The sequence below is a fragment of the Bubalus bubalis genome, chromosome 15 (assembly GCF_019923935.1).
Source record: "Bubalus bubalis isolate 160015118507 breed Murrah chromosome 15, NDDB_SH_1, whole genome shotgun sequence".
In the NCBI taxonomy this organism is placed as follows: Eukaryota; Metazoa; Chordata; class Mammalia; order Artiodactyla; family Bovidae; genus Bubalus; species Bubalus bubalis.
Genome location: NC_059171.1, coordinates 40582463 through 40596327, shown reverse-complemented (window position 1 = coordinate 40596327; position 13865 = coordinate 40582463). Strand labels below are relative to the sequence as shown.

At 36.3% G+C, this 13865-nt stretch overlaps 1 non-coding gene across 1 annotated transcript; it reads right to left on the bottom strand.

The window, feature by feature from the left end:
• Positions 1–12928: 12928 nt before the first annotated feature.
• On the bottom strand, positions 12929–13002 carry TRNAY-GUA. Its single transcript has one exon. It is a non-coding gene; the product is annotated as a tRNA-Tyr (tRNA).
• Positions 13003–13865: the final 863 nt, after the last annotated feature.

Below are 13865 nucleotides of genomic sequence, written 5' to 3'. Positions count from 1 at the left end.
TTTTTCTAAAACAATTCTTATGAAAAAAAGAGAGAATTCACCTTTTCAATTATTAGGAAAAATTTTAACCAATAATATTTAAAATGGTATAATCTCCTCACAAAGATATACAAATTTAGCATTGGACTAGATTACAGAACCCAGTAATAGCCTACAAGTCACTATTAAATTATATATTTGCATGAAAAAGTAATTAGACCCCTGACTTCTGGCCACATAAAATAAATTATAGAAGATATAAAAACTTGAAAAGCAAGACAAAAATTCTGAAGAAAATATAACAATATTTTTATGTGCTTGCATAGGAAAGAATAAGAAAGGATTTTACTATTTGTATAGGAAGTATAGGGAAACATTTTCTGAACAAGACACCAAAAAAGGCAATATGTGACAATTTTCATATAAAAAAGACAGTCTTTTGTATAATAAAAGTCACTAAAACAAATTTAAAAGATGATTTTCTTTGGGGAAAAATATATTTTAATGATCATAAATGACAAAGGATTAATCTCAATAGAGTCTCTTATCGGTAAGCTTCCCAGGTGGCTTAGTGGTAAAGGATGCACCTGCCAATGCAGGAAACATGGGTTCGATCCCTAGGTCAGGAAGATACCCTAGAGAAGGGAACGACAACCCACGCCAGTATCCTCGCCTGGATAATCCCATGGACAAAGGAGCCTGGTGTCTGGGTTACAGTCCATGGGGTCACAAATAGTCGGACACGACTGAGCGACTGAGCACACACACACACACACTTATCAGTAAATGAGAAGGTGACAAATACACCAATACAACAGGGGAGCAAAAGATGGAAATGGGTAGATCACACAAGAGCAAACCTGAAGCTCAGTAAACAAAGTTGCTTTAACCTCACTGGTAAGCAGGTGAGTGAGGATCCTGGGTTCTTCCCCTAGAAGTTCCAAAGCTGTTCAGTCACTTCCTGGTTATGTAACTCTGGGCAAGTTATTTCTGTTTCTCAGGATCCTCTTCACCCAAGACTAGAATGATAACACCTCCTAACGCACATCTTGTGAGACTAAATGACGATGGCATGTAAAAGACTACAACGCACTTGGCACAAGGTGACAGCTCAATAAATGGGGTCCATTGCTGCTCCGTCAGAGATGCCCTTAGGAGGAAGCCACAGGAACGGAGTCTTGTGGAGTATAAAATATGCAGTGACCCCAAAGTATCTCAAATAGAAAATACCACTTCGGGGAAAATTAGTTTAAAGATACACTATTCCAAGGGAAATTGTCATCAAAATGCTTGTCGTTGTTGTTGTTCAGTCACTCAGTCGTGTCTGGCTCTGTGTGACCCCATGGACGGCAGCACGCCAAGCTTCCCTGTCCTTCATTGTTTCATGTAGTTTACTCAGACTCACGTCAGTGATGCCATCCAACCATCTCGTCCATTTTATGTATGTGTCAAAACAATACATAAAATAAAGCATTCATGTTAAAATACATACACCTTGCATTGGATTATGAACATTTAATAAATGTATTAAAACATGATGAGAGTGGATACACAATAAAGTCAGTATACCAGCTAGTCCTGAGCAGGACTGCAAGGGAATGGGTCAAGCAAAGAGCTTCATGGTGTATGTAGCACTGTACTCTTAAGTAAATAAATAAAAGGTACTGTGGTAAATAAATCAAAATGCCAACAAGTGTTAAATCCAGATAGAAACACGAATTCTAGTACTTATTGAAATTTTTCTCTATGTTTAAATATTTCATAATTTCAAGAATTTTAAATGGTTGCATGCAGAGCATTATTTTTACATGCCTGGCTAGAAACTGTCTTGCTTTACTTTATACTTATCCGTATACATATTTTGACTCTGCTGCTAAATATAATTCCCTGACAACACAGCAAGTTTTGTTTTGTTTTTTTTTTTCTAAATTGTATCCCTTAACTCTGAATACAGTGTTTGATACAAAATGATAAAAGTTTGATGAATGAATGAATGAATATCTTACTGGGAACTCTGGCATTTTGAATTTTCAGTACAGGCATCTGTAAATAATTCACAGAAATACCTACAAAGGACTTTATTTATCCTAAACTTATTTATAGAAAACAACCAAATAAATATCTTTAAATGTTAAATTTTTACTTACAATGTGGGAAGGGAAATAACTGTGTCTTCCAAGGAGAATTTCTATGCTTTCACTGCTTTTATTTTTCTAAAGGCTTTTTTTTTTTTTCATTTATTTTTAAGCTCTATATCATACTTTGTTGTATAAAATTACTTCTAGTATTATAGATAAATGCTCAGAAGTTCTCCAGCCTTAACTGAATATCTAGGAGTAATCAGAGGGAAATAAATTAGAGGCTGCCAACAGTGAAAGGGTTTTTAATTCTTTGGTGAATAATTTATGGTTTGCTCTCTACAATAGCAAAGAATGTAGCATTTCCCCCTCAGGATCAGGAAGTCAATTATTTTTGGCTCAAAAATACTTTTTCATTATTTTTATTATGAGTTTATTTGTGCATTTTATGTTATTTTATTGGTTCTTACTATAGAATCATGAAAAACTAATTAAAAAAGAGAAAGGCTTTCCAAAATGGAAAAGAGCAGGAACAACAGTTACTCTTGGGAAAAAAAGAGAGAGATGTGTTGGGTTGGCTATACACACACACACACAAACAAGCTTAAGTTAATGAGAGACACAAAACAATCTGATGGAAACTGAAGATTGTTTCAGGAATAAGAGTCTAAGATAATTCCTTACTATTTTGCTTTGGGGTGTGTGTTCTTTTTCAAGTAAAAATATGCAAAATAACCATTTGCACACTAAACTTTTTAAATACAATCTTATTTTGTCTTTTCAGTTCAGTTCAGTCGCTCAGTCACGTCCGGCTCTTGGCAACCCCATGGACTGCAGCACACCAAGACTCCCTGTCCATTGCCAGTTCCCAGAGTTGACTCAAACTCATGTCCATGGAGTCGGTGATGCCATCCAACCATCTCATCCTCTGTCATCCCCTTATCTTCCCACCTTCAATATTTCCCCACATCAGGGTCTTTTCAAATGAGTCAGTTCTTTGCATTTATTTAAAGACAATATCACCTGCCCACATGGATCTTATATTCCAGGAAAAGATTACAGTAACACTCTTGTAACAAAGCATTAAAATTACTACACTAGAAGCACTAATTGTGCATTTTATGATCAAATTTTTTCTCTTTTCAGTGTTCTTACTATATCAAAAGTAACTAAGTTTCAGTTCAGATCAGTTCAGTCACTCAGTCATGTCTGACTCTTAGTGACCCCATGAACTGCAGCATGCCAGGCTTCCCTGTCCATCACCCACTCCCAGAGCTTGCTCAAACTCATGTCCATTGAGTCAGTGATGCCATCCAACCATCTCATACTCTGTCATCCCCTTCTCCTACTGCCTTCAATCTTTCCCAGCATCAGAACCCTTTCCAATGAGTCAATTCTTTGCATCAGGTAGCCAAAGTATTGAAGCTTCACCTTAAGCATCAGTCATTCCAATGAATATTCAGGACTGATGTCCTTTAGGATTAACTGATTGGATCTCCTTGCAGTCCAAGGGACTCTCAAGAGTCTTCTCCAACACCTCAGTTCAAAAGCATCAATGCTTTGGAACTCAGCTTTCTTTTTTTTTTTTTTGATGCTTTTGTTTTTATTTTTTTTTAATTTTATTTTATTTTTAGACTTTACATAACTGTATTAGTTTTGCCAAATATCAAAATGAATCCGCCACAGGTATACATGTGTTCCCCATCCTGAACCCTCCTCCCTCCTCCCTCCCCATTCCATCCCTCTGGGTCGTCCCAGTGCACCAGCCCCAAGCATCCAGCATCGTGCATCGAACCTAGACTGGCAACTCATTTCATACATGATATTTTACATGTTTCAATGCCATTCTCCCAAATCTTCCCACCCTCTCCCTCTCCCACAGAGTCCATAAGACTGTTCTATACATCAGTGTCTTTTGCTGTCTCCTACACAGGGTTATTGTTACCATCTTTCTAAATTCCATATATATGCGTTAGTATACTGTATTGGTGTTTTTCTTTCTGGCTTACTTCACTCTGTATAATAGGCTCCAGTTTCATCCACCTCATTAGAACTGATTCAAATGTATTCTTTTTAATGGCTGAATAATACTCCATTGTGTATATGTACCACTGCTTTCTTATCCATTCATCTGCTGATGGACATCTAGGTTGCTTCCATGTCTTGGCTATTACAAACAGTGCTGTGATGAACATTGGGGTACTCGTGTCTCTTTCCCTTCTGGTTTCCTCAGTGTGTATGCCCAGCAGTGGGATTGCTGGATCATAAGGCAGGTCTATTTCCAGTTTTTTAAGGAATCTCCACACTGTTCTCCATAGTGGCTGTACTAGTTTGCATTCCCACCAACAGTGTAAGAGGGTTCCCTTTTCTCCACACCCTCTCCAGCATTTATTACTTGTAGACTTTTGGATCGCAGCCATTCTGACTGGTGTGAAATGGTACCTCATAGTGGTTTTGATTTGCATTTCTCTGATAATGAGTGATGTTGAGCATCTTTTCATGTGTTTGTTAGCCATCCGGATGTCTTCTTTGGAGAAATGTCTATTTAGTTCTTTGGCCCATTTTTTGATTGGGTCATTTATTTTTCTGGAGTTGAGCTGTAAGAGTTGCTTGTATATTCTCGAGATTAGTTGTTTGTCAGTTGCTTCATTTGCTATTATCTTCTCCCATTCTGAAGGCTGTCTTTTCACCTTGCTTATAGTTTCCTTTGATGTGCAGAAGCTTTTAAGGTTAATTAGGTCCCATTTGTTTATTTTTGCTTTTATTTCCAATATTCTGGGAGGTGGGTCATAGAGGATCCTGCTGTGATGTATGTCAGAGAGTGTTTTGCCTATGTTCTCCTCTAGGAGTTTTATAGTTTCTGGTCTTACGTTGAGATCTTTAATCCATTTTGAGTTTATTTTTGTGTATGGTGTTAGAAAGTGTTCTCGTTTCATTCTTTTACAAGTGGTTGACCAGAGTTCCCAGCACCACTTGTTAAAGAGATTGTCTTTAATCCATTGTATATTCTTGCCTCCTTTGTCAAAGATAAGGTGTCCATATGTGCGTGGATTTATCTCTGGGCTTTCTATTTTGTTCCATTGATCTATATTTCTGTCTTTGTGCCAGTACCATACTGTCTTGATAACTGTGGCTTTGTAGTAGAGCCTGAAGTCAGGTAGGTTGATTCCTCCAGTTCCATTCTTCTTTCTCAAGATCGCTTTGGCTATTCGAGGTTTTTTGTATTTCCATACAAATTGTGAAATTATTTGTTCTAGCTCTGTGAAGAATGCTGTTGGTAGCTTGATAGGGATTGCATTGAATCTATAGATTGCTTTGGGTAGTATACTCATTTTCACTATATTGATTCTTCCAATCCATGAACATGGTATATTTCTCCATCTGTTAGTGTCCTCTTTGATTTCTTTCACCAGTGTTTTATAGTTTTCTATATATAGGTCTTTAGATTCTTTAGGTAGATATATTCCTAAGTATTTTATTCTTTCCGTTGCAATGGTGAATGGAATTGTTTCCTTAATTTCTCTTTCTGTTTTCTCATTATTAGTGTATAGGAATGCAAGGGATTTCTGTGTGTTGATTTTATATCCTGCAACTTTACTATAGTCATTGATTAGTTCTAGTAATTTTCTGGTGGAGTCTTTAGGGTTTTCTATGTAGAGGATCATGTCATCTGCAAACAGTGAGAGCTTGACTTCTTCTTTTCCAATTTGGATTCCTTTTATTTCTTTTTCTGTTCTGATTGCTGTGGCCAAAACTATGTTGAATAGTAATGGTGAAAGTGGGCACCCTTGTCTTGTTCCTGACTTTAGAGGAAATGCTTTCAATTTTTCACCATTGAGGATAATGTTTGCTGTGGGTTTGTCATATATAGCTTTTATTATGTTGAGGTATGTTCCTTCTATTCCTGCTTTCTGGAGAGTTTTTATCATAAATGGATGTTGAATTTTGTCAAAGGCTTTCTCTGCATCTATTGAGATAATCATATGGTTTTTATTTTTCAATTTGTTAATGTGGTGTATTACATTGATTGATTTGCGGATATTGAAGAATCCTTGCATCCCTGGGATAAAGCCCACTTGGTCATGGTGTATGATCTTTTTAATGTGTTGTTGGATTCTGATTGCTAGAATTTTGTTAAGGATTTTTGCATCTATGTTCATCAGTGATATTGGCCTGTAGTTTTCTTTTTTTGTGGGATCTTTGTCAGGTTTTGGTATTAGGATGATGGTGGCCTCATAGAATGAGTTTGGAAGTTTACCATCCTCTGCAATTTTCTGGAAGAGTTTGAGTAGGATAGGTGTTAGCTCTTCTCTAAATTTTTGGTAGAATTCAGCTGTGAAGCCATCTGGACCTGGGCTTTTGTTTGCCGGAAGATTTTTTATTACAGTTTCAATTTCCGTGCTTGTGATGGGTCTGTTAAGATTTTCTATTTCTTCCTGGTCGAGTTTTGGAAAGTTGTACTTTTCTAAGAATTTGTCCATTTCTTCCTCGTTGTCCAATGAACTCAGCTTTCTTTATAGTATAACTCTCACATCCATACACGTCTACTGGAAAAATCATAGCTTTGACTAGACAGACCTTTTTTGGCAAAGTAATGTCTCTGCTTTTTAATAAACTGTCTAGGTTGATCATAACTTTTCTTCCAAGGAGCAAGCGCCTTTTAATTTCATGGCTGCAGTCACCATCTGCAGTGATTTTGGAGCCCCCAAAAATAAAGTCTGTCACTGTTTCCACTGTTACCCCATCTATTTTCCATGAAGTGATGGGACCAGATGCCGTGATCTTAGTTTTCTGAATGTTGAGTTTTAAGCCAACTTTTTCACTCTCCTCTTTCATTTTCATCAAGAGATTCTTTGGTTCTACTTCACTTTCTGCCATAAGGGTGGTGTCATCTGCATATCTGAGGTTATTGATATTTCTCCCGGCAATCTTGATTCCAGCTTGTGTTTCTTCCAGCTTGTGCTTCTTCCAGCCCAGCGTTTCTCATGATGTACTCGGCATAGAAGTTAAATAAGCAGGGTGACAATATACAGCTAGGACGTACACCTTTCCCTACTTGGAACCAGTCTGTTGTTCCATGTCCAGTTTTAACTGTTGCTTCCTGACCTGCATACAGATTTCTCAGGAGTCAGGTCAGGTGGTCTGGTATTCCATCTCTTTAAGAATTTTCCAGAGTTCGTTGTGATCCACACAGCCAAAGGCTTTGGCATAGTCAATAAAGCAGAAGTAGATGTTTTTCTGGAACTGTCTTGCTTTTTCAATGATCCAACAGATGTGGGAAATTTGATCTCTGGTTCCTCTGCCTTTTCTAAAGCCAGCATTTTTTTTTTTGTTCTTATTGTCTTTTAGTTTCTTCTAAAGGATTATATGTACTTAAGATTTCTCTCAACTTGTTTCTTATCATTTTCCTTTTTTTACTTGTTCTGCCATAACACATAGGAATTCTACATATTTCTATACAATTTCTGCCAATATTCTCTTTCATTTACTTTCTGACCTATGCAATGATATTTCTTACACAAAAAACTAATGCTGTTAAAACTACTAGACTTAATTAATTGACACTATTCCTGATAATTCTATTACTTTTTTTGTGTTGATGAAACAAATAATTTATGGGGTACTATCAAAAAAGCAAAACTGGATCTGAATATTTTTAATAAATCTATAGGGAAAAATTCAAAGAAAGATTAGAAAATGTAATCTTGCAAAGATTAGATCTTACTCACAATTTATAAGTGTTCCTTAATAATAAATTACCAGTTGCCAAAGGCAAATATGAATTCAGGAAAGTTGAATGGGTAAAAAAAAGTAACTCATTCTGTGTTTAATGTAATCATTTAAAATATGTTGAGCCAGTTAAGACGAACTGTTGACTTATTTTACAGATATAATTTCATTTATACTTTTACTTATTGAATAAATAATATATTTTTTAAGAATCATTCTCTGCCTAGAATATGTATAATAATCCTTGTCATGCATTAGTGAAATCATTTGTCTACTGAACTAACTTGAGGAGAATATGTTCTACTTACCTCTTAACACCTGGACACAATACAATGACTAGCAAGTAGCGCTTAATGCATGTTTATTGATTATGGTTCATTCTCCATCATGATAAGAGTCAAGGAGATTAAGTAACTTGTTCTAGCCTTCATGAAAGAAGAGACCAATATTTGAACACAAGCCTTATGGATCCTAGTTTAAACTTCTTTGAATTTATCACACTTTGCAAACACTATCAGACCAGAAGAAGGCCTCAGAAATTAATGCCAAGTGAACCAGTATCAGCTTTCTAGTAGTTTCACAGACTCAAGCCATTTGTCACTGAGATTCAGGTAAAAGGGAGGGCTGAAGAAGGAAAATGATCAAAGTTACCCTTTTTGTACCTCTAGCTTCTGTCTAGCCCTTGTATCAGTAAAAACTGATATTAATTATGAACAAAGGAAGGTAAACTGAACTTTTTCTAATTAGCTTTTAGTGTTATATATGAATACTAACCCCAAGAAGTGACATTAACCTTATCCGTGCCCAATAAACCACCCTTCTTTGTTTATTACAGCATTTTTTCTTATAAATAGGATTCTTTAGGGCTTAACAATTCACTTCTTATGTCCTCTGTGATGTCTGAATGCTTACTTATCTCCTCTAAGTTTCTTGTTTGCATTAATTGTCAGTTAAATGGCCTAGATTGAACTCACATTGAAAAGCATTCCAATTATCTCCAAATTCTTTGGCTAGGAAGAACTTGGTATTTTCAGTTTAGATTAATTTTTGTCCTCGGCAACTTTTTGTGAACTTTTGAGTCTATACAATTTTTCTTGGATGCTGTTTATTCCATTAGCATTCTGTATTCAAATAAAAGGCAAGAACCTTGAAAAACTAAATAAAAATTTCTGGATTTAAATTTTATAATAACTTTGGAACTGTGAAAATGTAAACATATTCAATTTATTATTTGACAACAAAGTAACTGATAAAGACATGTCTATCACTAATTATAAGTTTTAAAATTTATGAATTTTTCATATTGCATAGATACTGATTATGTGATTAGTATCAAAATCAATACATGCTATGACATAGAAGAGAAATGTACAGAAAATAAGACTGCCTTGGGATGCTGTTTTCTTGTTATTGTTGCTTTGATTTTTTTCAATAATATCTATTTAGGCAAGTGTGCAGTAATATCTCGTTGAGGTTTTATTTGCATTTTCCTGATGATTAGTGAACCGTTGTCCATTTGTATATCTTATTTGGAGAAATACTGACTCAAGTTCTTACCCTACTTTTAGTCTGATTATTAGGTGTTTTGTCATTGAATTGTGTGAGTTACTTACATATTTTTAAAACTGACCCCACATCAGATGTACAGTTTGTAAGTATTTTCTTCCATTCTATAAGTTGTCTATTTACCCTGTTCAGTTTCCTCTGCTTTACAGAAGATTTTTAGTTTGATAAAGTCTTGGAAAGGAAGTGTATTTGTTTATTTGTTGGTTTTGGTGACGTTGGGAAGATTAATTTTGTGATTCTGTCAATTTCACTTATTCCTGAAAACACTATTTCTGAGCTTCCCCTCAGTGCGTCAGAAGGAAATGCAGTAGAAATGCTAGGATGCCAAGACACAAACCCCCTTGCTGTTGTGATACCACATGGGGCCAGAACTCCTAGGCAATTTACACTTGTCTCAGGCATCTTCTTCTTTGACTCCACTGTGACATGCAAATGTCATCATTTTCTATGTATACCTTTTATAGAAAGGATAAAGAAGGAGGCCTTTTGAAGGAAACAGCTTTGGGGGGAAGAAAGCTAGTGTTTTTGTCATGGTTTGCTTCTGTCAATAGCTTCACACTAAGGAGAAACTGTCTATGTCTACTCTTGAAACAATTAAATTAATAGTTTATTGGATAATAGGTGACCCAGGTATTGATGAGGGCATACAGTGTTAAAACTGAAAGGGATAGTTATTGAAATCTTATCATATATTTTCAGGTACTTACTAAAGTTATCCCAAACTCAAGACAACTTTCTAGCTGTCGAGTTTTGATTTCAGGAACATTATAAAATGTATCTTTCTAGATTCAGGTTAACTAAAAAGATTGCCCAGTGGTTCTTGGTGTCTTAAATGAAATCTACAATAGGCTAGACAGAAATTGTCAGTATGTCATTATAATACTGGCTGTTAAAAACCACAATTAAGGCAGATTTCATATCAATTATTATTTGTCTGGAACATCAAATTCCTTAAGCATAAAAGGAAGTGAGGCAGCCTGCATTACTGTCTTCCCTCTGTAGCTAATTAGTGCTTTTTAATGGCTTCATCTGCCCAGGATCAATTGTCTAACAGGAACAGTGCTCTGTCAGTTAACAAGGTGAGGAACTGTAGAATGTGATTATGTCTGGCTCCAAAAGAGTGCTTCAAACAATGCTAAAATAATCATGTGACAGAATAGATAGTCTAATAAACCCAGGCAGTATTTTTTGTCTAATTCTTGTATGAACTTAGTGTTCTAGTAACATCTATGGAAAAATTAGAAAGGAAAACCTTTGAGAAAGATAAAGAAATGAAGTGAGATTTAAAGACAAACATAAGACCATACACACATGAGTGTGCACATACACACATATACACACACATACATACAGAGTCTCTAAAAACCAGTCAAGAGAGGAAATGGCAGTATTAAAAACTCATATTTAATGAGTATTACCATAAGGAATGTTAATGTGATGATGAACCCTATTTTTCAAAAACGCTTTTTGCAAAAATAGACTATACCATTGTTGCACTGATTGTAACATAAAACTATGTTCATTTTCCAGTCACAAAACACATTTCCAGTCAATTCAGTGAAGTAAAGGGGACGGATGATATTCACTCGTATGTAATTGGCTTTGAGCATGTCTTACCAGATTTATTCAACAATTTTTATTTGAGTGCTAAACAATAGGCTGTCTAATAAAGATATATTTGAAAATATTAACTTATATTATTCTTCCTAAACTGATATAGGACTGAATTCATGGAATGAACCAAGACAGACTGAGATGACTGACAGAGAGCAGTCATTATCCTGAAAGGGAGTATGTGCAGAGGTTAAGGGCATGAGCCTGGGACACATATTACCTGAGCTTAAACCCCAACACCATTATTTCCTAACTTGTACAATTAGGACAAATTAGTTTACTTCTCTATGTCTCAGTTTCCTTATCTGTAAAATGGGGATGATGAAAATAAGATTTTTATAAAAATTTAATGAGTGATGGGAACTTAGTGACCAATTTGGCACAAAGAAAGCATTATAGAAAGTTTAGCTATTATGAGAATTATCAAAAATAGTTTATCTTGGGCTTCCCTGGTGGCTTGGTGGTAAAGAATTCATCTGCCAATGCAGGAGACATGAGTTTGATCCCTGATCCAGGAAGATACCACGTGCCATGAAACAACTAAGCCCACGTGCCACAACTATTGAGCCTGTGCTCTGAAGCCTGAAAGCCACAACTACTGAAGCCTGCGTGTCCTAGAGCCCGGGCTCTGCAACAAGAGAAGCCACTGCAAGGCAAAGCCTGCACACCACAATGAAGAGTAGTCCCCACTTGCTGCAACTAGAGAAAGCCCACATAGCAAAGGAGACCCAGCGCAACCACAAATAAATTATAAAATACATTCAAAGTCATTCTTTAAAAGAATAGTTTATCATAATCAATTAGTTGAATACAGACACTGACAAAGGTATTTTCTGAGCAATAATTCTCATTATGCTCCCTTTCTTCAGCTTATCAACAATGCAAGAAGAGTCTTATTGACTCTAAAAATGTTACACCTTGAAATATGCCAATTCCTTTAAACTGTATTTTACAAAGTGCTATCTACAGACCACAATTATCTGCATTACCTGGAAACTTCTTAGATATTCACATTATTAAGCCCCAGCTAGATCCTACTGGTTTCCCTTCTGGCTCAGACAGTAAAGAATCTGCCTGCAATGAGAGACCTGGGTTCAATCCCTGGGTTGGGAAGATCCCATGGAGGAGGGCATGCAAGCCACTCCAGTATTCTTGCTTGGAGAATCCCCATGGACAGAGGCGGTTGGTGGGCTACAGTCCATGGGGTCACAAAGAGTCGGACATGACTGATTGACTAAGCACAGCACATATCCTACAGAGTCAGAAACTTTCAGGGTGGAGTCAGCAATCCGTTCTAAAAAGCCTGCCTGATGATTCTGATGTGTACTAACATCTAGAACTGTTGGGCTAATAAATCCCTAAACTTCAGCCATGTCGCTCCTCACCCCAAGATTAATGAGTCTAAACTACTAAAACAACAGGTTCACTATCAGTGGAAAAATACAGGTTAGTTCAAAATAAATAAATCTATCCTTGAATCCGTATTAACATTGTGTTTTTAAAATCCTAAAAAAAAATACTAGTGCTATTACCCAAAATGCATAGTTTTAGTTAGAAAATATCATCATGTAGAACAAAACTTTTACAGAAAAGGGAAGAAACAATTGAGTTATGAAGAAAGAAGACATTAAAGTGACTCAAATACTTTCTGTTTGGAGAACTTGCAGGAGAAATGGCATGCTACAAGAATTGGTTAAATAATTCTTATAACCCAGCTTTTTCTTTTGTTAATTTTAGATAAATAACTAATGGATTGCTTATTAAACTCAGAACTTTGGTTTTCTCCATTTTTATAAAACTTTAGTGTCACTCTTAGAATGATATGAAGCATGAAGTGTTAGTCCCTCAGTCGTGTACGACTCTTTGCAACCCCATGGATGGCATCCCACCAGTTTACTCTGTCCATAGAATTCTCCAGGCAAGAGTACTAGAGTAGGTAGCCATTTCCTTCTCCAGGGGATCTTCTTGACCCAGGTATTGAACCTGGGTCTCCTGCATTACAGGCAGATGCTCTACCATCTGAGCCACCAGAGAAGCCCATTAGAATGATATGAAACAAAAAAAAAAAAAAAAAGAATGATATGAAACAGTAATTTATATATATATATATATATATATAAACGCCTATGACAATGTGGCATCCATTGACCATATCTGGCCTGCAGAATAGCTTTATTTAACTGAACAGTGCTTTGAAAATCAGGAAATTTCTCATAAAAATTAGAAATGCCAGCTTCTCTTGAAAAATTGTAAGAACTGCAATGCTTTGTTTGCATTACCACAAGTGTTCTGCTCTCTAGGACTAAGAAGCGATTGCTTTCTTGTATTTGCCTCTAGCTCAGTTGACTTCACTTCTCAAGCTTCTGACCTTGTACTCCATCCTCAGATAAGCTTGGGTCAAAAATCCTCAACAAATGGCAAATCTCTTCTCAGGCCGTCAACCCCTGGTGGCTCAGATGGTAAAGAATCTGCCTGCAACATGGGAGGCCCATGTTCAATCCCTGAGTCAGGAAGATCCCCTGGAAAAGGAAATAGTAACCCATTCCAGTATTCTTGCCTGGGAAATCCCATAGATGAAGGAGCATGGTGGGCTGCAGTCCATGGGGTCGCAAAGAGTGGGACACGACTGAACAACTAATACTTTTCACTTTCACTTCCCAGGCCACCTATCTTTCCCACTTCTCCACTGGTAAAATATTAAAATGCATCACAATAGAGTTATTCTAATGGTTTGGGGGATGAAGAAATAATGTTTAGAGAAATTTTTAAATCTATCACTCTCAGTCCCATTGCATTTATAGTAAACCAATGAAGTTATTATAGCTCTATAGATTTCTTTGAGCCTAACACAGAACAGAGAATTGGTGCACGACTTAAACTCTCTTCTGGAGTCAATAT